Genomic DNA, 25,184 nt, shown 5'->3' with positions numbered 1-25,184 from the left:
ATCTGCAGACAGACAGCCCGGTGGAGAGATTGAATAAGACCTTGAAGTCCATGTTGAAGAAGGTCATGGAGAAGGATGGCTGAGATTGGGATTGCCTCCTACCATACCTACTGTTCTCCATCAGGGAAGTCTCACAGGCCTCTACGGGGTTCTCACCGTACGAGCTGTTATATGGATGGTGCCACTGGGGACTTCTAGATGTAGCGAAGGAGACTTGGGAAGCAGAAGTTACCCCCACCAAGCATCATCAAGCATGTGGCCCAAATGCAGGACTGAATCGCAAGGGTGATGCCGATTGTGAAGTAGAGTCTTCTTCAAGCACAAGAAGCCCAGACGAAGGTCTACAACCAGGCCAAGATGCTGAGACGGTTTAGTCCTGGGGACCGGGTGCTCATGTTGATCCCCACTGTGGAAAGCAAATTCCCGGCCAAGTGGCAATGGCCATACGAGGTGGTCAAGAAGTTGAGTGATTTCAATTATAAGGTCCACCAACCAGGAAGAAGGAAGCCGTACCAAGTGTAGCACGTTAACCTGCTGAAACCGTGGCGAGACAGGGATCCAGTAGAAGCACTGTGCCTAGGGGCCCATCAAGCCAAGGTCGAGGATGTCACAGTGTCAGAGACACTGTCGCTGGTCCAGAGACAACCGTGCCGTGAGCTGCTTCAGCGGAGCCGAGACCTGGTTTCAGAGTTACCAGGATGTACGCAGGTGGTGGAGCACAAGATCCTGACTGAATCACATGTGAGGGTGAACCAAAGGCCGTATCAGATTCCTGAAGCTCGCCGTGAGGTGATCTCCCAGGAGATGAAGAGAATGTTTAGCTTGGGTGTCATCGTGGAGTCAAAGAGCAAAGAGCAGCTGGTCCAGCCCTATTGTCCTGGTGCCGAAGCCAAGTGGAGAGTGGCGCTTCTGTAATGATTATAGTCATAGACAGAGGGCAGAAACAGTCATGAGGTCAGAAATAAAACTGATGGAATTTTATTAATACATAAAAATCATACAGACAGATACAAATGGGGGCTGGAAGATGTAAAGGTCATTCAAACCACATATGTGAGGCCCAGGGTAGGTATGAAAGAAGGCAGATATATAACGACATCATAGCACAAAAATCATATGTGCACAGTGGCAAAATAGAGATAAAAAGCAGGTACATGACATCATCATATAATGCAGGTAAACAACACAACATTCATATGTGCATAATAGCACTAAAGAAAACCTGACACAAGTGAAGTCGACAAGGCCTAATTATGGCCATATTTGTCAGGCACGCAGATAACAAATAAATGTGCATAAAGAAAACAATAAAGGAGCTCAAGTACCTACAAGCAGAATGGCCGCCTTCCTCCACGTCCCACCCGCCCCGACGCACGTTTCGGCATACCTTTATCAAGGGGCATAAGGTCACAGGCACAGAAATGGTCCTTAAATACTCCCGGACCCGGAAGCCACCATTGCAGCCGCGCGGCCCCCTGGTGACGTCACGAACGCGAGATCGCGCTCATGCGGGCAGCCGAGATCAGAGTCACGCGGGCCCCACGTGACCCGGAAGTCGGCGCACCGATGAGCTGCGAGCCAGCGACGCACGCCAACAGAGTGCAAGCGCATTGAAATGGAGGGCCAGGACGCACCATTGCCAGTACTGGCAGGAAGATGGGCAAACACCGACAAAAGCATATAGGACGTAAATCAAAGAAATGTATATCAATAAAAGGTGCTAGATGCTAGCAGGGACAGGATTATTTGGTATAAACCATTTAGTAAAAGGTAAATTCCGTTCCAGATAGCACCCTATAAAGAAGCTGATGATAAATCCTGTACGGGGTTCCATACCCAGCACCTGACATCATACATACACCGTCCATAGAGATGGAGATAGCAACCCCCCGGACATAAAATATACAAGGAAAACAACCCCAAAATATAATATAAATGTACGTGCATACGACCAAAGAGACATATATGCAAGCATACAGCAATGTAATTTTAATAAACAACACTAAATGTACCAACTTGTACGTGTAATAGAGACATATTATTGTCTATTAACAAGCTACAGATACATATATATATATACAAAAAACCATGATACACAATGGTACATATGCATATACATACACATATATACCCTCAAATATAAGAAAGGGGGGAGGGGGGGTTAGGAAAACAACCCCAAAATATAATATAAATGTACGTGCATATGACCAAAGAAACATACATGCAAGTATACAGCAATGTAATTTTAGTAAACAGCACTAAATGTACCAACTTGTACATGTAATAAAGACATATTATTGTCTAATAACAAATTACAGATACATACATATATACAAAAAACCATGATACATAATGATACATATGTATACACATATATATATATACCCCCAAACACAAAAAGGGGGGGGGGTTTGTGGTAGGGTTGGAGGGGAAGGAATAGGGGGAGGAAGGGGGTTTTTTTGGCGGCTGCAGACGTATGGGCCAATGCCATGTCAGTGAACCGGCGATGAGCGTCCATAGGGATAACCTGGCACGGGAAACAGTATTCAGAAGGTAAAACACCTAGAACATAACAAAAAAAACTGTTAAAACCACATAAAATGAATATATGCGGGAGAAAAACCAACACAGTGAATCGGCGACTAAAGGAATGGCGAAAAGCTGAGGTTCTCATTCAGTCCTAGTGGCTGGACAGTATCAAGAGTCCAGATCCATGCACTCTCTAGCTGACCAAGGCGTTTGGACAAATTCACACCTCTGATGTTGATATCCAAAACGTCAATTCCCCGTACACGTAAAAGATTGCTGTTACATTGATGAAACAGCTTAAAGTGTTTGGGAATGGTTTTGAGGGTGGTTGTCTCGTCGTGACCGCTGGCGGCCTGTATACCCAAAACATGTTCTCTAATCCGGACTTTTAGTTGTCTAGTTGTCATCCCCACATAGATTAGCCCACATGGGCAAGTGGCAAAATAGACAACATATCTTGTGGTACACGTAATCCGTTTTTTAATTCTGAAATTTCTTGTACCGCCGGAATTGAAAAAATCATCACATCTATCCACGTTAGGGCATGCCACACAGCGGCCACAAGGAAAACAACCACCCCCAAAAGAAGCGGTATCCAAAAACGGTTGTGGCTGTGACCCCGCGTGATGACTCCTTGTCAAGAGATCACGTAGATTCTTAGCACGTCTAAAAGTAATCAACGGACATTGGGGTAGAAATTTCCGAATTATAGGGAAAAAATACTTGTAAAATAGGCCATGCCCTTGTTAGTATGGCCCGAACACGATCCGAACATGGATGGTACGTGGTGATGAATCTACATTGATTCTCACCCTCAGGTACCCTAGCCTGTTTTTTATATAGCAGATGGTTACGGTTAGAATACTTGGCCCTGTGATAAGCCTTCTTAATAACCCACCTACTATACCCACGCTCCAGGAATCGTAACTTTAATTCCTCAGCCCGCTTCTCAAAATCCACATCCGATGAACACAACCGTCTCAAGCGGAGGAATTGTCCTACCGGTATGGATGCTACCATATGGTGTGGATGACAGGATGAGGCGTGTAATAATGTATTAGTAGAAGTTGGCTTACGGAAAATGTCCGTGTTTACATTGCCACTCCTATCTTTGGAGATGGAAACATCCAAAAAATTAATTTTGGTACTATCCCATTCACAGGTCAAGGTAATATTCAATTCACTGCTATTGAGGCACTCAACAAATTGTGCAGGATCGATGGCCGTGCCCTGCCAGACGAACAGGATGTCGTCGATATACCGCGTCCAAAAGGGGACACGGTCTATCGACACCATCCGGTCCGACTGGAAGAGGTCCCTCTCCCACAGCCCCAGGAACAGATTAGCATAGGCCGGTGCAAAGGCCGCGCCCATGGCTGTCCCCTGGAGCTGCAGGAAGAAGGACCCCTTAAACACAAAGAAATTGTGCGTGAGGGTGAATTCAAGCAGTTCCAGCAGGAGTCCCCTCAAATCACTCGACAAATTAGAGGTTTGTAGAAAAAACCGAACTGCGGCAATGCCATCTTTGTGTCTGATATTCGTATATAGGGACTCCACATCCGCTGAAACTACCAAGGATTCACCCTCAAGACATAGGCCATCAACCTTGCGCAAAAGTTCCCCTGTATCCTTCAAATAGGAAGGGAGAGTCGTGACAAGGGGCTGGAGGTGGAAATCAATCCAACGATTGACATGCTCCAAGAAGTTACCCCTCCCTGACACAATAGGACGACCAGGTGGCGATCTCAGATCCTTATGGACCTTTGGTAATAGTCAGAATGTGGCCACTGTGGGCTCACTAACCAGTAGCGCTGAAGCCAGCTCCTTGGTGATAATGTCGTCCCGTGTGGCCCTTTTGATAATATTTTCCAATTGATTAGAGTATGCACTAAGGGGATTATACGTCAGTTTTTTATAGCAAATGCTATTATTCAACTGGCGATAAGCTTCCTTCTCATATAGCTTAGTTGGCCACAGGACGACATTACCACCTTTGTCGGCCGGCTTCAGCACCACATCCGGAAGATTCTGAAAATATCTAAGTCTAACACGTTCCTCCCTGGTCAAATTATCATCCCTGATAAATTTAGGAATCTGGGAAAGTTCACGAGCCACCACCTGGACAAAGAGGTCAACACTCATACAAGTAGCCAGGGGGGGGAACTTCTTGGATCGTGGACAGATAGATGGGGGGATCTTACCTCCCTCATGTTCCACCGCCAGCTCCTCCAAGGCTCTCAGGGCCTTTTGTTCCTCCTCTGTTGGGAAAAGAATATTATTAACATCATTGAAGAAATGCCTCTTTAGCAGTAATGACCTGGCAAACAGGTTTAGATCTTTGACGGTGGCAAAAGTATCAAATTCCGGAGTAGGTGAAAAAGAGAAGCCCCTACCCAAGAGAGACAGATCGGAGGGAGATAGTACATACTGACTAAGGTTAATTACCCTATTATCCCTTTTGTCCAAGCCAGTTTGATGACCATGTTGCCTTCTATAGGGATGGTATGAATGGTCTCGTAGACGTACTGTGCCAGAGGAAGTAGACAAATCAGACTGTCCACTTATTGATGTAAGTGAGGTATTGGATGGTATGCGGGATAGATTCGGATAGGTTTTCTTCCACAAATAGACTTTATTACTCTGATTGTCCTTTACATCCCTGTTATATTTGGAGAGTTGAGTCTCCTGGATTTTCTTAGCAAGACCATCAAGGGATTTCTCTAGCTCATTATCGAATTGTTGTAATTTCTCTTTAGGGCAATCAGTATCCAGACCTATTTGTGTGTCATCAATGAGTTTATCCAATTCACTAATATTTGAGCTATTTAGATTAATCAAAAGCTGCATAAGAATAAAAGAGCAGCTATTACAAGCTTCCTCCCATTTTTTAATAAATACATCATCTTCTACGGGGAAGGTAGGAGTTACACGAATCCTTAGCCCTCTAGGAATCATTTTGTTCGAAAGGTATTTCTCTAGAAACATTTTGTTCCACCATAGCCTAGAGCGTCTAATTACTGAATTCTTAATAGTCATCAGCCTTTTGTCAAAACCAGAGCCGCCAATCAACTGTGTACCAGCTCCACCGGCACTGAAGGTCTGATCCATTTGATTGAGCCATATTTTCTCTTTGGCTCGGTAGTCCATTTCATCGGATAGAGCACCTGTGCATAACACAGCAAAATACACATATAAGATAAATCCAATGATCATAGTGGGTAAATAGTAGAATATAAAAAGGAGATATTAGAATCTCACACCCACAACAAGTGCGGACAAGGAAGACCAACTGTAATACTAAAGTCATAGACAGAGGGCAGAAACAGTCATGAGGTCAGAAATAAAACTGATAGAATTTTATTAATACATAAAAATCATACAGACAGACAGATACAAATGGGGGCTGGAAGATGTAAAGGTCATTCAAACCACATATGTGAGGCCCAGGGTAGGTATGAAAGAAGGCAGATATATAACGACATCATAGCACAAAAATCATATGTGCACAGTGGCAAAATAGAGATAAAACGCAGGTACATGACATCATCATATAATGCAGGTAAACAGCACAACATTCATATGTGCATAATAGCACTAAAGAAAACCTGACACAAGTGAAGTCGACAAGGCCTAAATATGGCCATATTTGTCAGGCACGCAGATAACAAATAAATGTGCATAAAGAAAACAATAAAGGAGCTCAAGTACCTACAAGCAGAATGGCCGCCTTCCTCCACGTCCCACCCACCCCGACGCGCGTTTCGGCGTACCTTTATCAAGGGGCATAAGGTCACAGGCATAGAAATGGTCCTTAAATACTCCCGGACCCGGAAGCCACCATTGCAGCCGCGCGGCCCTCTGGTGACGTCACGAACGCGAGATCGCGCTCATGCGGGCAGCCGAGATCAGAGTCACGTGGGCCCCACGTGACCCGGAAGTCGGCGCACCGCTGAGCTGCGAGCCAGCGACGCACGCCAACAGAGTGCAAGCGCATTTTTGTGTTTAAGGGGTCCTTCTTCCTGCAGCTCCTGGGGACAGCCATGGGCGCGGCCTTTGTGCCGGCCTATGCTAATCTGTTCCTGGGGCTGTGGGAGAGGGACCTCTTCCAGTCGGACCGGATGGTGTCGATAGACCGTGTCCCCTTTTGGACGCGGTATATCGACGACATCCTGTTCGTCTGGCAGGGCACGGCCATCGATCTTGCGCAATTTGTTGAGTGCCTCAATAGCAGTGAATTGAATATTACCTTGACCTGTGAATGGGATAGTACCAAAATTAATTTTTTGGATGTCTCCATCTCCAAAGATAGGAGTGGCAATGTAAACACGGACATTTTCCATAAGCCAACTTCTACTAATACATTATTACACGCCTCATCCTGTCATCCACACCATATGGTAGCATCCATACCGGTAGGACAATTCCTCCGCTTGAGACGGTTGTGTTCATCGGATGTGGATTTTGAGAAGCGGGCTGAGGAATTAAAGTTATGATTCCTGGAGCGTGGGTATAGCAGGCGGGTTATTAAGAAGGCCTATCACAGGGCCAAGTATTCTAACCGTAACCATCTGCTATATAAAAAACAGGCTAGGGTACCTGAGGGTGAGAATCAATGTAGATTCATCACCACGTACCATCCATGTTCGGATCGTGTTCGGGCCATACTAACAAGGGCATGGCCTATTTTACAAGTAGACCCTATAATTCGGAAATTTCTACCCCAACGTCCGTTGATTACTTTTAGACGTGCTAAGAATCTACGTGATCTCTTGACAAGGAGTCATCACGTGGGGTCACAGCCACAAACGTTTTTGGATACCGCTTCTTTTGGGGGTGGTTGTTTTCCTTGTGGCCGCTGTGTGGCATGCCCTAACGTGGATAGATGTGATGATTTTTTCAATTCCGGCGGTACAAGAAATTTCAGAATTAAAAAACGGATTACGTGTACCACAAGATATGTTGTCAATTTTGCCACTTGCCCATGTGGGCTAATCTATGTGGGGATGACAACTAGACAACTAAAAGTCTGGATTAGAGAACACGTTTTGGGTATACAGGCCGCCAGCGGTCACGACGAGACAACCACCCTCAAAACCATTCCCAAACACTTTAAGCTGTTTCATCAATGTAACAGCAATCTTTTATGTGTACGGGGAATTGACGTTTTGGATATCAACATCAGAGGTGTGAATTTGTCCAAACGCCTTGGTCAGCTAGAGAGTACATGGATCTGGACTCTTGATACTGTCCAGCCACTAGGACTGAATGAGAATCTCAGCTTTTCGCCATTCCTTTAGTCGCCGATTCACTGTGTTGGTTTTTCTCCCGCATATATTCATTTTATGTGGTTTTAACAGTTTTTTTGTTATGTTCTAGGTGTTTTACCTTCTGAATACTGTTTCCCGTGCCTGGTTATCCCTACGGACACTCATCGCCGGTTCACTGACATGGCATTGGCCCATACGTCTACAGCTGCCAAAAAAACCCCCTTCCTCCCCCTATTCCTTCCCCTCCAACCCTACCACAACCCCCCCCTTTTTTTGTGTTTGGGGGTATATATATATATATGTGTATACATATGTATCATTATGTATCATGGTTTTTTGTATATATGTATGTATCTGTAATTTGTTATTAGACAATAATATGTCTTTATTACCCGTACAAGTTGGTACATTTAGTGCTGTTTACTAAAATTACATTGCTGTACACTTGCATATATGTTTCTTTGGTCATACAGTCATATGTTAAAGTTTGGGCACCCCTATTAATGTTAACCTTTTTTCTTTATAACAATTTTGTTTTTTGCAACAGCTATTTCAGTTTCATATATCTAATAACTGATGGACTCAGCTATATTTCTGGATTCAAATGAGGTTTATTGTACTAACAGAAAATGTGCAATCTGCATTTAAACAAAATTTGACTGGTGCAAAAGTATGGGCACCCTTATCATTTTCTTGATTTGAACACTCCTAACTACTTTTTACTGACTTCCTGAAGCAATAAATTGGTTTTGTAACCTTATTGGGCTCTGAACTTCATAGCCAGGTGTATCAAATCATGAGAAAAGGTATTTAAGGTGGCCACTTGCAAGTAGTTCTCCTATTTGATTCTCCTATGAAGAGTGGCATCATGGGCTCCTCAAAACAACTCTCAAATGATCTCAAAAATAAGATTATTCAACATAGCTTTTCAGGGGAAGGATACAAAAAGTTGTCTCAGAGATTTAAACTGTCAGTTTCCACTGTGAGGAACATAGTAAGGAAATGGAAGAACACAGGTACAGTTCTTGTTAAGCCCAGAAGTGGCAGGCCAAGAAAAATATCAGAAAGGCAGAGAAGAAGAATGGTGAGAACAGTCAAGGACAATCCACAGACCACCTCCAAAGACCTGCAGCATCATCTTGCTGCAGATGGTGTCACTGTGCATCAGTCAACAATACAGCGCACTTTGCACAAGGAGAAGCTGTATGGGAGAGTGATGCGAAAGAAGCCATTTCTACAAGCACGCCACAAACAGAGTCGCCTGAGGTATGCAAAAGCACATTTGGACAAGCCAGTTACATTTTGGAAGAAGGTCCTGTGGACTGATGAAACAAAGATTGAGTTGTTTGGTCATACAAAAAGGCGTTATGCATGGAGGCTAAAAAACACAGCATTCCAAGAAAAACACTTGCTACCCACAGTAAAATTTGGTGGAGGTTCCATCATGCTTTTGGGCTGTGTGGCTAATGCCGGCACCGGGAATCTTGTTAAAGTTGAGGGTCGCATGGATTCAACTCAGTATCAGCAGATTCTTGACAATAATGTGCAAGAATCAGTGACTAAGTTGAAGTTACGCAGGGGATAGATATTTCAGCAACACAATGATCCAAAACACCGCTCCAAATCTACTCAGGCATTCATGCAGAGGAACAATTACAATGTTCTGGAATGGCCATCCCAGTCCCCAGACCTGAATATCATTGAACATCTGTGGGATGATTTGAAGCGGGCTGTCCATGCTCGGCGATCATCATACTTAACTGAACTGGAATTGTTTTGTAAACAGGAATGGTCACAAATACCTTCATCCAGGATCCAGGAACTCATTAATAGCTACAGGAAGCGACTAGAGGCTGTTATTTTTGCAAAAGGAGGATCTACGAAATATTAATGTCACTTTTATGTTGAGGTGCCCATACTTTTGCATCGGTCAAATTTTGTTTAAATGCAGATTGCACATTTTCCGTTAGTACAATAAACCTCATTTGAATCCAGAAATATAACTGAGTCCATCAGTTATTAGATATATGAAACTGAAATAGCTGTTGCAAAAACCAAAATTGTTATAAAGAAAAAAGGTTAACATTAATAGGGGTGCCCAAACTTTAACATATGACTGTATGCACGTACATTTATATTATATTTTGGGGTTGTTTTCCTAACCCCCCCTCCCCCTTTCTTGTATTTGGGGGTATATATGTGTATGTATATGCATATGTACCATTGTGTATTATGGTTTTTTGTATATATATATATATATGTATCTGTAGCTTGTTATTAGACAATAATATGTCTCTATTACACGTACAAGTTGGTACATTTAGTGTTGTTTATTAAAATTACATTGCTGTATGCTTGCATATATGTCTCTTTGGTCGTATGCACGTACATTTATATTATATTTTGGGGTTGTTTTCCTTGTATATTTTATGTCCGGGGGGTTGCTATCTCCATCTCTATGGACGGTGTATGTATGATGTCAGGTGCTGGGTATGGAACCCCGTACAGGATCTATCATCAGCTTCTTTATAGGGTGCTATGTGGAACGGAATTTACCTTTTACTAAATGGTTTATACCAAATAATCCTGTCCCTGCTAGCATCTGGCACCTTTTATTGATATACATTTCTTTGATTTACGTCCTATATGCTTTTGTCGGTGTTTGCCCATCTTCCTGCCAGTACTGGCAATGGTGCGTCCTGGCCCTCCATTTCAATGCACTTGCACTCTGTTGGCGTGCGTCGCTGGCTCACAGCTCATCGGTGCGCCGACTTCCGGGTCAGGTGGGGCCCGCGTGACTCTGATCTCGGCTGCTCGCATGAGCGCGATCTCGCGTTTGTGATGTCACCAGGGGGCCGCGTGGCTGCAATGGTGGCTTCCAGGTCCGGGAGTATTTAAGGACCATTTCTATGCCTGTGACCTTATGCCCCTTGATAAAGGTACGCCGAAACGCGCGTCAGGGCGGGTGGGACGTGGAGGAAGGCGGCCATTCTGCTTGTAGGTACTTGAGCTCCTTTATTGTTTTCTTTATGCACATTTATTTGTTATCTGCGTGCCTGACAAATATGGCCATATTTAGGCCTTGTCGACTTCACTTGTGTCAGGTTTTCTTTAGTGCTATTATGCACATATGAATGTTGTGCTGTTTACCTGCATTATATGATGATGTCATGTACCTGCGTTTGCCACTGTGCACATATGATTTTTGTGCTATGATGTCGTTATATATCTGCCTTCTTTCATACCTACCCTGGGCCTCACATATGTGGTTTGAATGACCTTTACATCTTCCAGCCCCCATTTGTATCTGTATGTCTGTATGATTTTTATGTATTAATAAAATTCTATCAGTTTTATTTCTGACCTCATGACTGTTTCTGCCCTCTGTCTATGACTTTAGTATTACAGTTGGTCTTCCTTGTCCGCACTTGTTGTGGGTGTGAGATTCCAATATCTCCTATTTACCCACTATGATCATTGGATTTATCTTATATGTGTAATGATTATAGGAAGCACAATGAGGTGTACAAATTCAACACGTATCCGATGCCCTGGGTTGATGAGCTTATTGAGAGGCTAGGGTCAGCCAGGTACATCACCACCCTGGACCTAACAAAGGGGTACTGGCAAATTCTGTCTCCAATTGCCAAGGAGAAGACGGCCTTCTCTACAGCTGACGGGTGCTTTCAGTATACCCGGATGCCGTTCGGACTACAAGGAGCCCCAACCACCTTTAAGAGGGATATGGACCGGTTTCTAGGTCCTCACAAGAAGTACGATGCTGCTTATTTGAACAACTTTGTGATTTTCAGCCTGGATTGGGGAAGTCACCTGCAAAAGGTCCAGGTGGTACTTGATATGGGAACTGGTTAAGGAAGTAAAGGTGGCTGGGAGTTTAGGAGGCAGAGATCATACTATCCCTGAATTTTTGATTACAAAGTTGAGACAGAATCTGCTTCTGAAGCAGTAAAGTCTTCAGCCAGTGACGACGACTCTTTCCACGGGATCACAAAGTCCTATTGTAGTGGTGTCAGTTGTCACTGCTGAAACGTCAGAGGTAGAGCAAAGTTCCACAATCTCCCCTCCATTCTAGTGTCCCGACAATGCTTTTTCCCTACAAATTCCCCCATTTCTAGAAACCTCCAGAATAAATGTTGATGTCACCAAGTTTACCCCCTTTGAGTTTTTCCACATTTTGATCACCAATGAAGTCTTACAATTAATTGCACAACAAATTTATATATTAGACAATATATTTCTCCAAAATCCACAGCCTTCCATTCCCATTCATGGATCATTACAGGTGTCCTTGAAATAAAGAAAATTGGGGGCATTACCTTCAACATGGGCTTAGTAAAAAAACAACACTCTCCACTCCTACTGGGCAACTAAATCTGTCCACAGTATCCCAGTTTTTGCAGCTGTCATTTCCTGATCCCATTATGAAGCTGTAATGTGATTAATTTTAGTGACATTTCCCTAGACCCCCCAAGAAATGACCCAACTACGATCGACTTAACAAATTGAGACCTCTAATTTGCCTCCAAAACATATACTTTTAAATACCCATGACCAACACGTAGCAGTTGGCCCATCTTTCTTCCTGCCACCTCATTCCCTCCAAGAGCACCGATTATGGAACTAAATTATACAAAATGTGTGAGAGCACAAATGGAGAACGTCCACATTGCTTAGTTACAAAGGTAGGGACTGCCAAATAAATCGTCAAAGCTGCCCCCCAGACAATTGGAATCCTGGGTAGACTGGTTGGGAGACTAATTATGCTATTTCTGTATCAATTGTTCCACGTGTACACCAACAACTATTACACGAAGATGCTCTACATAAATCCCTCGATACTGCAAATACAGGGGCCTGTGGGGCAGTCCATACAAATCAAGGAGGTTTTCCATCACAGTTGGTGTCCAGATTTTTGGGGACGGAGTTGTCATTCACACTTGCAAGTAACCAATTTTTTGCAGTGAAGTGGAATGACCAAAAAGACATCAACATGCTGACCATGCTGCATAGAGACACTACCGTCAATGTCAAAAATGGGTGTCACCAGAGACAAACAAAACCCAGTTTGTGTAACAGACTATAATAAATTCATAGGACGTGTAGATTAGGTGCTTCAGCTATACTGTATCTGGTGAAGTGAAAGACCAGGGTCTGATATCAAAAGGTAGCAATCTAGCTCATTCAGATACCCTCATGCTACCTACAACAGCTTTGTCCTCTAGAAGAAGTCTCAGGTAGCACTCACTTTTCTTCTGTTCCAGGAAAAAATTGTTGATTGTATCCTAGTTGACTCAGCGGCACATGCGGCAGTCAATAAGTGTGAGGATGTTTGCAAACTTTCAGAACAACATTTTATTCACCTCAGCCCTGCCACTGCCACCCAAAACTGTCCCCCCGAAATATTCCGGGTTTGTAGGATGCACAGTAGAAAGAGCAATTCCAAGTATTATTGCCACATATATTTGAGATGTTTTTCTCGGAACGTACAGGAAAGATTCATAAAAGTGACAGTGAAAAAAATGCATACAGAACTTTTTGACTACAGTTTCCAAAATGAGGTAAATTGTGAAGGTGGGAGGGGTTCTCATGTTTAGGCATCCTCAGTCTATTTCAGCCAAATTTATGTTCCAAAATATGCTCCTTCCCTTGCCAGCCTTGCTATTTGGCGAAACAGATGTTTCTGGCCACATGTGGGGTATCGGTGCGCTCAGAAGAAACTGCGTTACAAATTTTAGGGTCCATTTTCTCATACTATCCCTTGTAAAAGTATAACATGTAATATTCCAGAATCACTGGAATATGTTGAAACATTCCAGAATTATTACCACTTAAAATTACAGTGGTCAGATTTCAAAAATTGAGCTTGGTCATTAAAGTCAAAAATGGCTCTGTAACTAAGGGAATAAGGCTGTTTTTTGCTTTTCGTCAAATTCTTTTAAGTTGCGCTATTTTTAAGTCCATTTTCTATATGTTCAACTGATATTTTTTTTTCTCTGTTTGCCATTGTGGTTGTTTTTTTATTTTTTTTAAATTCAGATGTTCGCTGCCAAGTCATTATTTGTAACATTTTAAAATTGTACAATTGTACTCTAGTTCCCCCTTGAGTGATTTTTTTTTTTGCATGCCACAAAGTTTTAGATCAATTTGTTTAAATCCACCCCTTTTGCCTCCCCCTTTAGCACCCAACTTCTGCCGGTGTGAAGGAGGAGAGTTGAAGGGCAGGGAGCTGCCAGGCAGCAGGGACTGGAGAGATTGTAGGACCTCCCTGTGTCCCTGCAAAAAAAATGTTTAAAAAAAATCATGTAAAAATGTGTATAGCTTTGTTTTCTTTGAAGTCCTTTGGTCACTTCGCCCCAAAGAAATTGAATAAAAAGAGATTTAAAAAAAAAATCCCAAATTACTGTTTGTCCAACAGAAAACAGACCCTCATTTACCCCTGTGAATAAAACCAAAAAAACGGCTCTTAGAATACAGTAATTCCAAAAAGTAATTGTGGTTCAGTGGATAGCACTGTAGCCTTGCAGCGTTGGGGTCTTGGGTACGAATCCCACCAAGAACAACATTTGCAAGGAGTTTGTATGTTCTCCCTGTGTTTGTTCTCTCCGGTTTTCTCTCACAGTACAAAGACTTAAGCCCCCGTTACACACGGCGATATCGCTGAAGCGACAACGATTTTGTGACGTAACAGCGACATCGCTAGCGATCTCGCTAAGTGTGACACGCGGAAACGACCAGCTCCCTGCTGCGATGTCGCTGATCATGCGCGAACGTTCAGGATCATTTTTTGATCGCTGGCGTCGCGCTGACCAGCATGCACCGCTGTGTTTGACGCCCCTTATCAACGACGAGCGACCTCGTTGGCGACTCCGAACTCATATAGATAGCGCTGAAGGACGCCTATTCAAAGTCTGAATCGCTATTATAGACAGTGTAGGACACGGTACCAACGATCGCCGTGGTCGTTAGTGACATCGCTGATCGCTGATGCGTCGTTATGAAGATCGGCCTGTATGACTGCTTACTAGCGATGCACAAACGATCTTAGCCAGATCCTATCGTTGTCGGAATCGTTGGTGCGTCGCTACGTGTAACGGTACCCTTACTGGTAGGGAATTTAGATTGTTAGCCTCAATGGGGTCAGTGATGATAATGTATGTAAGCGCTGTAGAATATGATCTCTACACTGTGTTCCAAATTATTATGCAAATTGGATTTAAATGTCATAAAGATGTAATTTTTTGTTTTTCAAATAAACTCATAGATGGTATTGTGTATCAGGGCTCTTTGGATCACTGAAATCAATGTCAAACGCCTGTGATAATTAGTTTACCAGGTGAGCCCAATTAAAGGAAAACTACTTAAGAATGATGTTCCACATTATTAAGCAAGGCACAGGTTTCAAGGAATTTAGGAAAGAAAAAGGATCTCTCTGCTGCTGAAAAGCATCAAATAGTGCAATGCCTTGGTCAAGAGATGAAAACATTAGATATTTCCCAAAAATTTAAACGTGATCATCGTACTGTTAAGAGATTTGTGGTTGATTCTGAGCACAGACATGTTTGTGCTGATAAAGGCAGAATGAGGAAGGTTTCTGCCAGGCAAGTTCATCGGATTAAGAGAGCGCCTGCTAAGAAGCCATTACAAACCAGCAAACAGATATTTAAAGCTGCTAGTGCCTCTGGAGTCCCTCGAACCTCAAGGTGTAGGATCCTTCAAAGGCTTTCTGTGGTGCATAAACCTACTATTCAGCCACCCCTAAACAGTGTTCACAAGCAGAAATGGTTGCAGTGGGCCCAGACATACATGAAGACTAATTTTCATACAGTCTTGTTTACTGATGAGTGTCGAGCAACCCTGGATGGTCCAGATGGATGGAGTAGTGGATGGTTGGTGGATGGCCACCATGTCCCAACAAGGCTGCGACATCAGCAAGGAGGTGGAAGAGTCATGTTTTGGGCCGGAATCATGGGGAAACAGCTGGTAGGGCTCTTTAAGGTTCCTGAAGGTGTGAAAATGACCTCTGCAAAGTATATCGAGTTTCTGACTGACAGCTGTCTTCCATGGTATAAGAAGCAGAAACGTGCCGTCAGGAGCAAAATCATTTTCATGCATGACAATGCACCATCTCATGCTGCAAGGAATACCTCTGAGTCATTGGCTGCTATGGGCATAAAAGGAGATAAACTCATGGTGTGGCCACCATCTTCCCCTGACCTCAACCCTATAGAGAACCTTTGGAGTATCATCAAGCAAAAGATCTATGAGGGTGGGAGGCAGTTCACAACAAAACAGCAGCTCTGGGAGGCTATTCTGACTCCATGTAAAGAAATACAAGCAGAAACTCTCCAAAAACTTCCAAGTTCAATGGATGCAAGAATTGTGAAGGTGAGATCAAAGCAGGGTTCCTATGTTAACATATAACTTGGCCTGTTAGGATGTTTTGGAGTTAAATAGCTTTTTTGTTCAGTGAATGTGACCTCCTAATGCTGCAAATTCCACAAATGAGCATTTTCAGTTCTTTAAAACAGATCAAATGTTTAGAAATTCTACTGTGCTTAATAATTTGGAACAGTGCAATTTGAGTTTTTATTCATTTTGGAGATTATACTGTTATCATTGGGAGGTTTCTTCAATAAAATTCGATGTATACTCTAACGGGTGATGACTTTTATTAGACTGACTGTCATTTGCACCGACTATTTAGGAAAATCATAGAAAAATATCATTTGCATAATAATTTGGAACGCAGTGTATATAAACTAGTAATAAATGTATGTGAATTTATTGTAAGAAAGTAACAATGTATAAGTAAACAATGCATATTTGTCTTAATCGCGTCCATAACAGCCCAAACTATAAAATGAGCATGCAATTTATCTTGTCCGGTAAACACAGTTTAATTTAAAAAAACTACCTAACAAAATGTCGAGAACAGCTGACAGTGAAATGGTTAAGTGGAGCCAATCTACCTAACAAGCTTAATATCCTTACTGTTTAAAAATCTCACACTTCTAGTCAGTATTTTTTTAGTGTTATATCTCAGTCTCTCCTTCAGACCTCAATGCCCAAGAATTTTCTTTACATAGTAATATACCTATGGGAATATTCCTATAGTAATATATAGGCCAAAGGCGTAACTAGGTAATGGCATCTTGGCACCTTCTCCTCGTCTTGAGCCTGATGCATTTATGACCTTGAGGGCCACAATCAATTGTATACCCCTCATTTCCATTCTACCTTCTACATTCTTCTGCATGATTTGTGTTCATAAGGCCATATTCCCACGTGCAAAAAATGTAAAAAAAAAGCAATTGATTTATTTATATATAGTTTTTCAGGCTTTCTAGAAAATCCTATAAAGTAAAAGCGCACAAAAATCTGCACAGATCAAGGGTGTCTTTAAAATGCACAGTGGGCATGAGATTTTAGGTCCTAACATCCAATTTGCGTGAACTGATGAACACAAAAAAATTTCTGCACCAAAAGAAATGCAGGGTGTACGCTACATGGGGACACGCACTCACAATTTCTCCCTTTTATGATATAATGTAGTTCTGTTTTGTGCTCTGGATCAAAATCACATATGACAAATGAAACTACCTATCTACGCTTGACGACATGTTATTTTAATATCATCGCATGTACAGGATGTGTTGTTGTGACAGTAGACCATTTATGTCATCTTACAGCTGCCAGACAACAATTATTTCATGTAGAATTAAATATAACAAAACTTTATTGTAAGATGCCTCAACACAACATCCTTATCAGGTAGTCATCCAGCAACAAGCACAAAAATCAGCTAAAACATACCTTGTGTATTTTAAGTCATTTTTGATTTTTAGTGATTGTTAGATGGAAGTTAGTGGGAGAATCTAAACACTTTTCCCTTGGGTATTCATTGTATTTTATACACATGTCCATATTGTTCAAATTGCAATGACCTTTTTCTATCTCATTTATGCCATGTGGGTATTTTCCTGTGGCTTCACTGTGAAATAACGTGGGAGTAGTGAGCGGCCTCCTTCCAAAACCTGTGAAAGTGAAAAATAAGCAAACTGGCTAATTTATGATATAATGAGTGAATCATCTGTTAGCAGGTGGAGAAAAACAGGTTGAGGAAGACATGACAAAGTGACAGTAATGTGGGAGGAGAACGGTGGGATAAATTGGGAAGAACATTTATAAATACATGGCCGGAGAGCATTATAAAATCATGACTGATTTAAAATGTAGGAGCATATTCAGACAGTGCTGTGGAGATGCAGTTAAAAGTGCTTCTGAATAACCACATGTGAGTTAGTTGCAATTTTCATTGTCGTTGCATTTATTTAAGTGACCCTCCACCCTGGGACTGAAAGGCCACCATACATTTTTTATGTATAATCATTCTATCTGGTGACTTCTGCTTCACTACTGCTTCTTTCTTTGCTCAGATAGGCTGTTCTTTTCCACATGCTTCCAAGATGGCTAGTGTGGTGACATGGAGTGTGCTGTAGTAATATAATAAGCAGGCTCTGGGATGCAGTAACACAAATGCGGCAGAGCAGGGATAAACTATATTTAATTATTTAACAGTGGTAAAACTCCTCACATGGAGATAGTAGGGTAAACAAAGAGTACAAAGGTAAAACCGAATACACGTTGGATAACTATTCAGTCACTTGTTAACGGTTCCACTTATTGTGACGCTGTAGCCGCTCACTCTCTGAAGGCCCCTTGGATTGCAGAATGCCAGTGGTGTTCGGTGTATTGTCTACTGGCGTCCTCGCCTAGCACACGGTCCTTCCTCTGGCGGTAGCGAGCGATCTCTGGTTCTACCCGCTGAGCCCCTAGTCCATATATTTGTGGAGTAAGAGCGTAGAACTCCCCACAAGATTCTTCTTGGAGTGGGTCTCCTTAAGCAGCCGCTGTGACCTGAAGGGCTGCGCTGCAATGTTTTATCTGGCGTGCGCCTCTCTGGATATTGGCCGACACCCAGATGTCTATACTGCGATGCTCCGTAGATCGCACGCTCCCCTGCCCATTCACCGCTTTTGGTGAGTCCCTCACTATGCCGCACTTTCTCTTCACGCCTCGGCCTGTCTCTCCTCTCTCAGCGTTTGTGGTCTGTACCTCATCAGCGTTTTGGCGGGAAGACTGTTTCTGCTGCCATGCAACCCATTTTACCTCACACTGACTGGCCACATCCCTTTCACCCTGGTTACAGACTCCCTCTGGCTACAATCTCGTTCCCCCCAGGAACAGGAGGTTCAGCCCCAGCAGTTCCGGACCCAGCGCTTCAGCAGCCGTAGCAACCCAGTCTTCCCTTCTACAGCAAGTCTAAACTACACCCCCTTATGAAGGCTAACGCCAAAAATACTTACTTGCCGTTTATGTATTTCTTACAAACCTTTGCAGCTTGATGCTCTACTCTATATCTATTTGACATTATCCCATTAGATAGTAACCTTTCTTCTGGTGCTACTTACATTTTATAATTCTCTATTGCATCTACCTTATCCCCTCCTATTGTTTTCTGTTGCCTTCAGTGTTATCTCACTGTGCCTTTATATTAAAACTATTTTGCTTATATGGTCTTAATAAAGATTTATATTTTTATATATATTTTTATGCTTCTCATTTGGCTATACTTTTGTGAATAGACTTATGCTTATAATACAGTCTAAACTACTTCTTCCATGGATCTCCTGTGCTTTATGACATAAAGAAAGGGAGGAGTTGTTTAGACCAATGTACCTTTCCAGTGTGGTGGACCATTGTGGAAACAGGATAAAATGAATGCTGATGTGAGCAGAGGAAGGAGCGGGAGGCAAACAGAAAGCATTAAAGTATAGAAAACAGAAACACCCTGTATAGTGACTTACATGAGTAATCAATAGTCACTTTTCAACCATAATGCAGAATGTCAGTTTAAGGGCTTGCTCACACTACTGTATAACGCGGCCAAGTGCTGTGCGATGTTCTGTCAGGTAGAACTCGGAGCAGTTTTATTATATGAGGCCGCTCAGATCTGCGATTCAGATCGCAGGCACCCATACAAGTCTATGGGCGGTTGTGAAACATCGGACTGTGCTGGAATGTCATCCAAGTGCAGTCCGATTACCACAGAGGCTGGCAATGGAGGAGATGGAGACATTACTTTCTCCGTCTCCTCTGCACCTGTGTTGCTATTTTCTCATGCTAGAGGCTCGGAGCACAGAGCACTGACACTCGGCTTTCGCTCGCAGCAGAGTTTGAGCCGAGTGTCATTAGCATATCGCATCGGATGATATACGCCACCGTGACTCGAGCCTAAAGTTAAAACTTAGGTATAAAATTGGGAATCCTTTAACTCCTTCCCGAAATGGCAGTGTCTTTGCACTTTTGTTTGTTCCTCCTCTTTTTACAAGAGCCATAATTTTTTTTTATTTTTTCCATTGATGGAGGTATAAGGGCTTGTTTTTTACTAGATAAGTTGTACTTTTGAATGACACCATTCGTTTTATAATGGGAAGTGAGAATAAAATTCCATGTGCGGCAAAACAGCAGAAAAAAACACAATTGTTTATTTGGGTTTTTCATTTATTGCATTCATTATACAGTAAAAATATTCTGGAAATATGATTATAAGGGTGTGTGCACATGCTGCGGATTCTGCTGCGGAATTTTCCGCATGGATTGTCTAAATCTGCAGGTAAATCATAGAATTGTAGAGTTGGAAGGGTCCTCCTGGGCCACCTAGTCCAACCCCCTGCTCAAAGCAGGATTCGCTAAATCATCCCAGACAGATGTCTGTCCAGCCTCTGTTTGAAGACTTTTATTGAAGGAGAACTCACCACTTCTCGTGGCAGCCTGTTCCACTCATTGATCACTCTGTCAAAAAGTTTTTTCTAATATCTAATCTGTGTCTCCACCCATTCAGTTTCATGCCACTGCTTCTAGTCTTTCCTTGTGCAAATGAGAATAAAGATGATCCTTCTACAATGTGACAGCCCTTGAGATATTTGTAGATGACTATTAAGTCTCCTCTCAGTCTTCTCTTTTGCAAGCTAAACATTCCCAAATCCTGCAACCTTTCCTCATAAGACAGAGTTTGCAGACCAGTCACCATTCTGGTCGCTCTTTTCTGAACTTGCTCCAGTTTGTTGATGTCTTTTTTAAAATGTGGCGCCCAAAACTGGACACAGTATTCCAGATGAGGTCTGACCAAAGAGGAGTAGAGGGCAATAATGACTTCACGTGATCTAGACTGTATGCTTCTGTTAATACATCCTAGAATTGCATTTGCCTTGTTTGCTGCTGCATCACACTGTTGACTCATATTCAGTCTGTGATCTATTAGTATACCTAAGTCTTTTTCACATGAGCTGTTGCTTAGCCCCAAAAATGAGAAGTCAAGGTCCTACTTGCACTTGGCGTGGCGCTCAGAGGAAAATAATAGAATCAATGTTGTCAAGACACCTCTAGCGCTCAAAAAGATTAGAAAAATGTCCAAAACGAAGTTGCTTCCAAAAATACATTCATTTATTTCATTACAGCATATTGCTCATTATGCATTGGGAATTCATAGCCAATATATAAACTTGTTACAGCAGAATATTTAAACCCCAATGTTTCGGCCCATCTGGCCTTTATCAAGGGTTAACTCTGCACATTGCAATAAGTGTGCGTGGTGAATCCCAGAACATTGTGATTAATTTTTGATCCATTTTCTCCAGTGTGTGTTGTATTGATATACTGTAGTTTAACCCCTTTCTGCCATGTGACATACTATTCCGTCCATGTGCCCTGGGACTTAATTCCCGAGGACAGGATAGTACGTCATAGCTGATCAGCGGCGCTCACGGGGGAGCGCCGCTTATCGCGGCCTGGTATCAGCTGATTACCACAGCTGACACCCGGCACTATGTGCCAGGAGCGGTCACGGATCACTCCCGGCACATTAACCCCTGGCACACTGCGATCAAACATGATCGCAGTGTACTGGGGGCATAGGGAAGAATCGCGCAGGGAGGGGGCTCCCTATGTGCTTCCCTGAGCCCCTCGGAGCAACACGATGTGCTCGCGTTGTTCCGAGGGCCTCCTTCCTGCAGGCCCCCGGATCCAATATGGCCATGGGGCCTTCGGGGTCCTGCAGGGAGGTGGCTTTCTCAGTGCTTGCTGAGAGTAGGCGCTGAGAAAGCCTCCTGCAGTGCCTGTCACAGTGCACTGCAAAGTGTCAGATCAGCGATCTGACACAATATAGTAATGTCCCCCCTGAGACAAAGTAATAAAGTGAAAAACAAACAAAAAAAGCAAGTGGAAAAATACTTTTTTAAAAACTAAATAAATAAATATTCCCTAATAAATTCTTTTTTTTTGTAAATAAAAAAACAAACAATAAAAGTACACATATTTAGTATCACTGTGTTCGTAATGACCTGCTCTATAAAACTGTCCTACTAGTTAACCCCTTTAGTGAACCCCTTAAAAAAAGGCAAAAAATGCTTTATCATCATACCGCCGATCAAAAAGTGCAATAACACGAGATCAAAAAGACAAATCTAAATAAACATGGTACCGCTGAAAACGTCATCTTGTCCCGCAAAGAACAAGCCAGCAAAAAATAAAGTTATAGCTCGCAGAATAAAGCGATGCAAAAATAATTATTTTTTATATAAAATTGTTTTTATTGTATAAGAGCGCCAAAACATAAAAAATGATATAAATGAGGTATCGCTGTAATCGTACTGACCAAAAGAATAAAACCACTTAATCAATTTTACCACACGCAGAAAACGCCCCCCCCAAAAGAAATTCATGAAATGCTGGTTTTTGTTTATTCTGCCTCCCAAAAATCAGAATAAAAAGCGATAAAAATTGTCACGTGCCCGAAAATGATACCAATAAAAATGTCAACTCGTCCTGCAAAAAATAAGACCTCACATTACTCTGTGGGTCAAAATATGGAAAAGTTATAGCTCTCAAAATGTGGTGATGCAGAAACTATTTTTACAATAAATTGCGTCTTTTAGAGTGTGACAGCTGCCAAACATAAAAACCCACTATAAATAGTAAATCAAACCCCCGTTTATCACTCACTTAGGGAAAAATAATAAAATGTAAAAAAATGTATTTATTTCCTTTTTCCCATTAGGGCTAGGGTTAGGGCTAGGGTTAGGTTGGGTTTAGGGTTAGGGGTGTGTTAGGGTTAGGGCTAGGGTAGGGCTAGGGGTGTGTTGGGGTTAGGGTTGGAGTTACAATTGGGGGGTTTCCACTATTTAGGCACATCAGGGGCTCTCCAAACACGACATGGCGTCTGATCTCAATTACAGCCAATTCTGCCTTGAAAAAGTCAAACGGTGCTCCTTCCCTTCCAAGTTCTGCCATGTGCCCAAACAGTGGTTTACCCCCACATATGGAGTATCAGCCTACTCAGGACAAATTGCACAACAACTTTTGGGGTCCAATTTCTTCTGTTACCCTTGGGAAAATAAAAAAAATTGGGACTAAAATATTTTTTTTAGTTTAATGCCCGGGCATTATAAACTTCTGTGAAGCACTTGGGGGTTGAAAGTGCTCACCACACATCTAGATAAGTTCCTTGGGGGGTCTAGTTTCTAAAATGGGGTCACTTGTGGGGGGTTTCCACTGTTCAGGCACATCAGGGGCTCTCCAAATGCAACATGGCGCCCAATCTCAATTCCAGCCAATTTTGTGTTGAAGAAGTCAAACGTCGTTCCTTCCCTTCCAAGCTCTGCCATGCGCCCAAACAGTGGTTTACCCCCACATATGGGGTATCAGCGTACTGAGGACAAATTGCACAATAACTTTTGGGGTCCTGTTTCCCTTGGGAAAATGAAAATTGGGGGTGAAAATATCATTTTTGTGGAAAAAAATATGATTTTTTAATTGTACGACTGTACGTTATAGACTTCTGTGAAGCCCTTGGGGGTTCAAAGTTCTCACCACACATCTAGATAATTTCCTTGGGGGGTCTAGTTTCCAATATGGTGTCATTTGTGGGGGGTTTCCACTGTTTAGGCACATCAGGGGCTCTCCAAATGTGATATGGTGTCAAGCCAATTCTGTGTTGAAAAAGTCAAACGGCGCTCATTCCCTTCCGAGCTCTGCCATGCGCCCAAACAGTGGTTTACCCCCATATATGGGGTATCAGCGTACTGAGGACAAATTGTAAAATAACTTTTGGGGTCCTGTTTACCTTGGGAAAATGAAATTTTGGGGTGAAAAGATCATTTTTGTGGAAAAAATATGATTTTTTAATTGTACGGCTGTACGTTATAAACTTCTGTGAAACCCTTGGGGATTCAAAGTTCTCACCCCACATCTAGATAAGTTCCTTGGAGGGTATAGTTTCCAAAATGGGGTCACTTGTGGGGTGTTTCCACTGTTTAGGCACATCAGGGGCTCTCCAAACACGACATAGCGCCCAATCTCAATTCCAGCCAATTTTGCGTTGAATAAGTCAAACGGCGCTCCTTCCCTTCCGAGCTCTACCATGTGCCAAAACAATGGTCCCCCCCCCGCACATATCAGGTATCAGGATACTCAGGACAAATTGCACAATAACTTTTGCAGTCCAATTTCTCCGGTTACCCTTGGTAAAATAAAAAATATTGAATCTGAAGTAATTTTTTTGTGAAAAAAAGTTAAATGTTCATTTTTTTAAACATTCAAAAAATTCCTGTGAAGCTATCTATGTGATTATTGTTATGCTGTAATGTCTATTGTCTGTACAAGTCCCCTCTGAAATGTAAAGTGCTGCGGAATATGTCGGCGCTATAGAAATAAAATTTATTATTATTATTATTATTATTATTATTAGACAAGTTACAGTACATGACTGGCTGCATTGTGCTAACTGCAAGCTATTGGTGGAGGATAATGAGAAGGGAAGTCTTAATATTTCAGCACACCAATACACATTTTGGACAATTGTACTCTTCCAGTTTTGTGTGATCAGTTGTGGGAAGACTCTTTACTGTTCCAGCATGACTGTGCCGCAGTGTCAGCCACATTTGTCTCCACATTCCCTTTTCATGGAAACCGCAATAAAGTGAATTAATGCGAAGTGGTGAGTCACCGACTTTTTTTTGCATCATATCAAATGTAAGATTAGCTATAGTAAGTCTGTCCATTACATCCTATGGCTTTGTTAAGCAGTACTTTCGTCGTATGGGCTTACCTGGTTAGATAGATTCAGCTGTAGGTTAGGATGAGCAGCACGGATTAAAATTTTGATGCAGTGGAGCTGGCCTTGCCAGATATCATGTGGAGTAATAACGACCAGTACGATATGCAGGACAGCAGGTGAAAGGTTGGTTATTAGGTATCTTAACACAACAGAACTAAAGGTGCAGTCAACCCCATCTCACAGCTGAGATT

General features: G+C 42.4%; 1 long non-coding RNA gene across 1 annotated transcript; it reads right to left on the bottom strand.

Annotated features, from left to right (window-relative positions):
* Positions 1–962: 962 nt before the first annotated feature.
* Positions 963–25,158, bottom strand: LOC141084560 (uncharacterized). The gene is made up of 3 exons (XR_012231033.1): positions 24,985–25,158; positions 4,731–4,787; positions 963–2,562 (listed from the first exon to the last, which is right to left on the bottom strand). It is a non-coding gene; the product is annotated as an uncharacterized lncRNA (long non-coding RNA).
* Positions 25,159–25,184: the final 26 nt, after the last annotated feature.

Source organism: Dendrobates tinctorius, unplaced genomic scaffold (assembly GCF_039654945.1).
Source record: "Dendrobates tinctorius isolate UK_male_01 unplaced genomic scaffold, ASM3965494v1 ptg000024l, whole genome shotgun sequence".
NCBI classification, from domain to species: Eukaryota; Metazoa; Chordata; class Amphibia; order Anura; family Dendrobatidae; genus Dendrobates; species Dendrobates tinctorius.
Note: the sequence above shows the minus strand (reverse complement) of the source record. Positions and strands in the feature narration are given on the sequence as shown.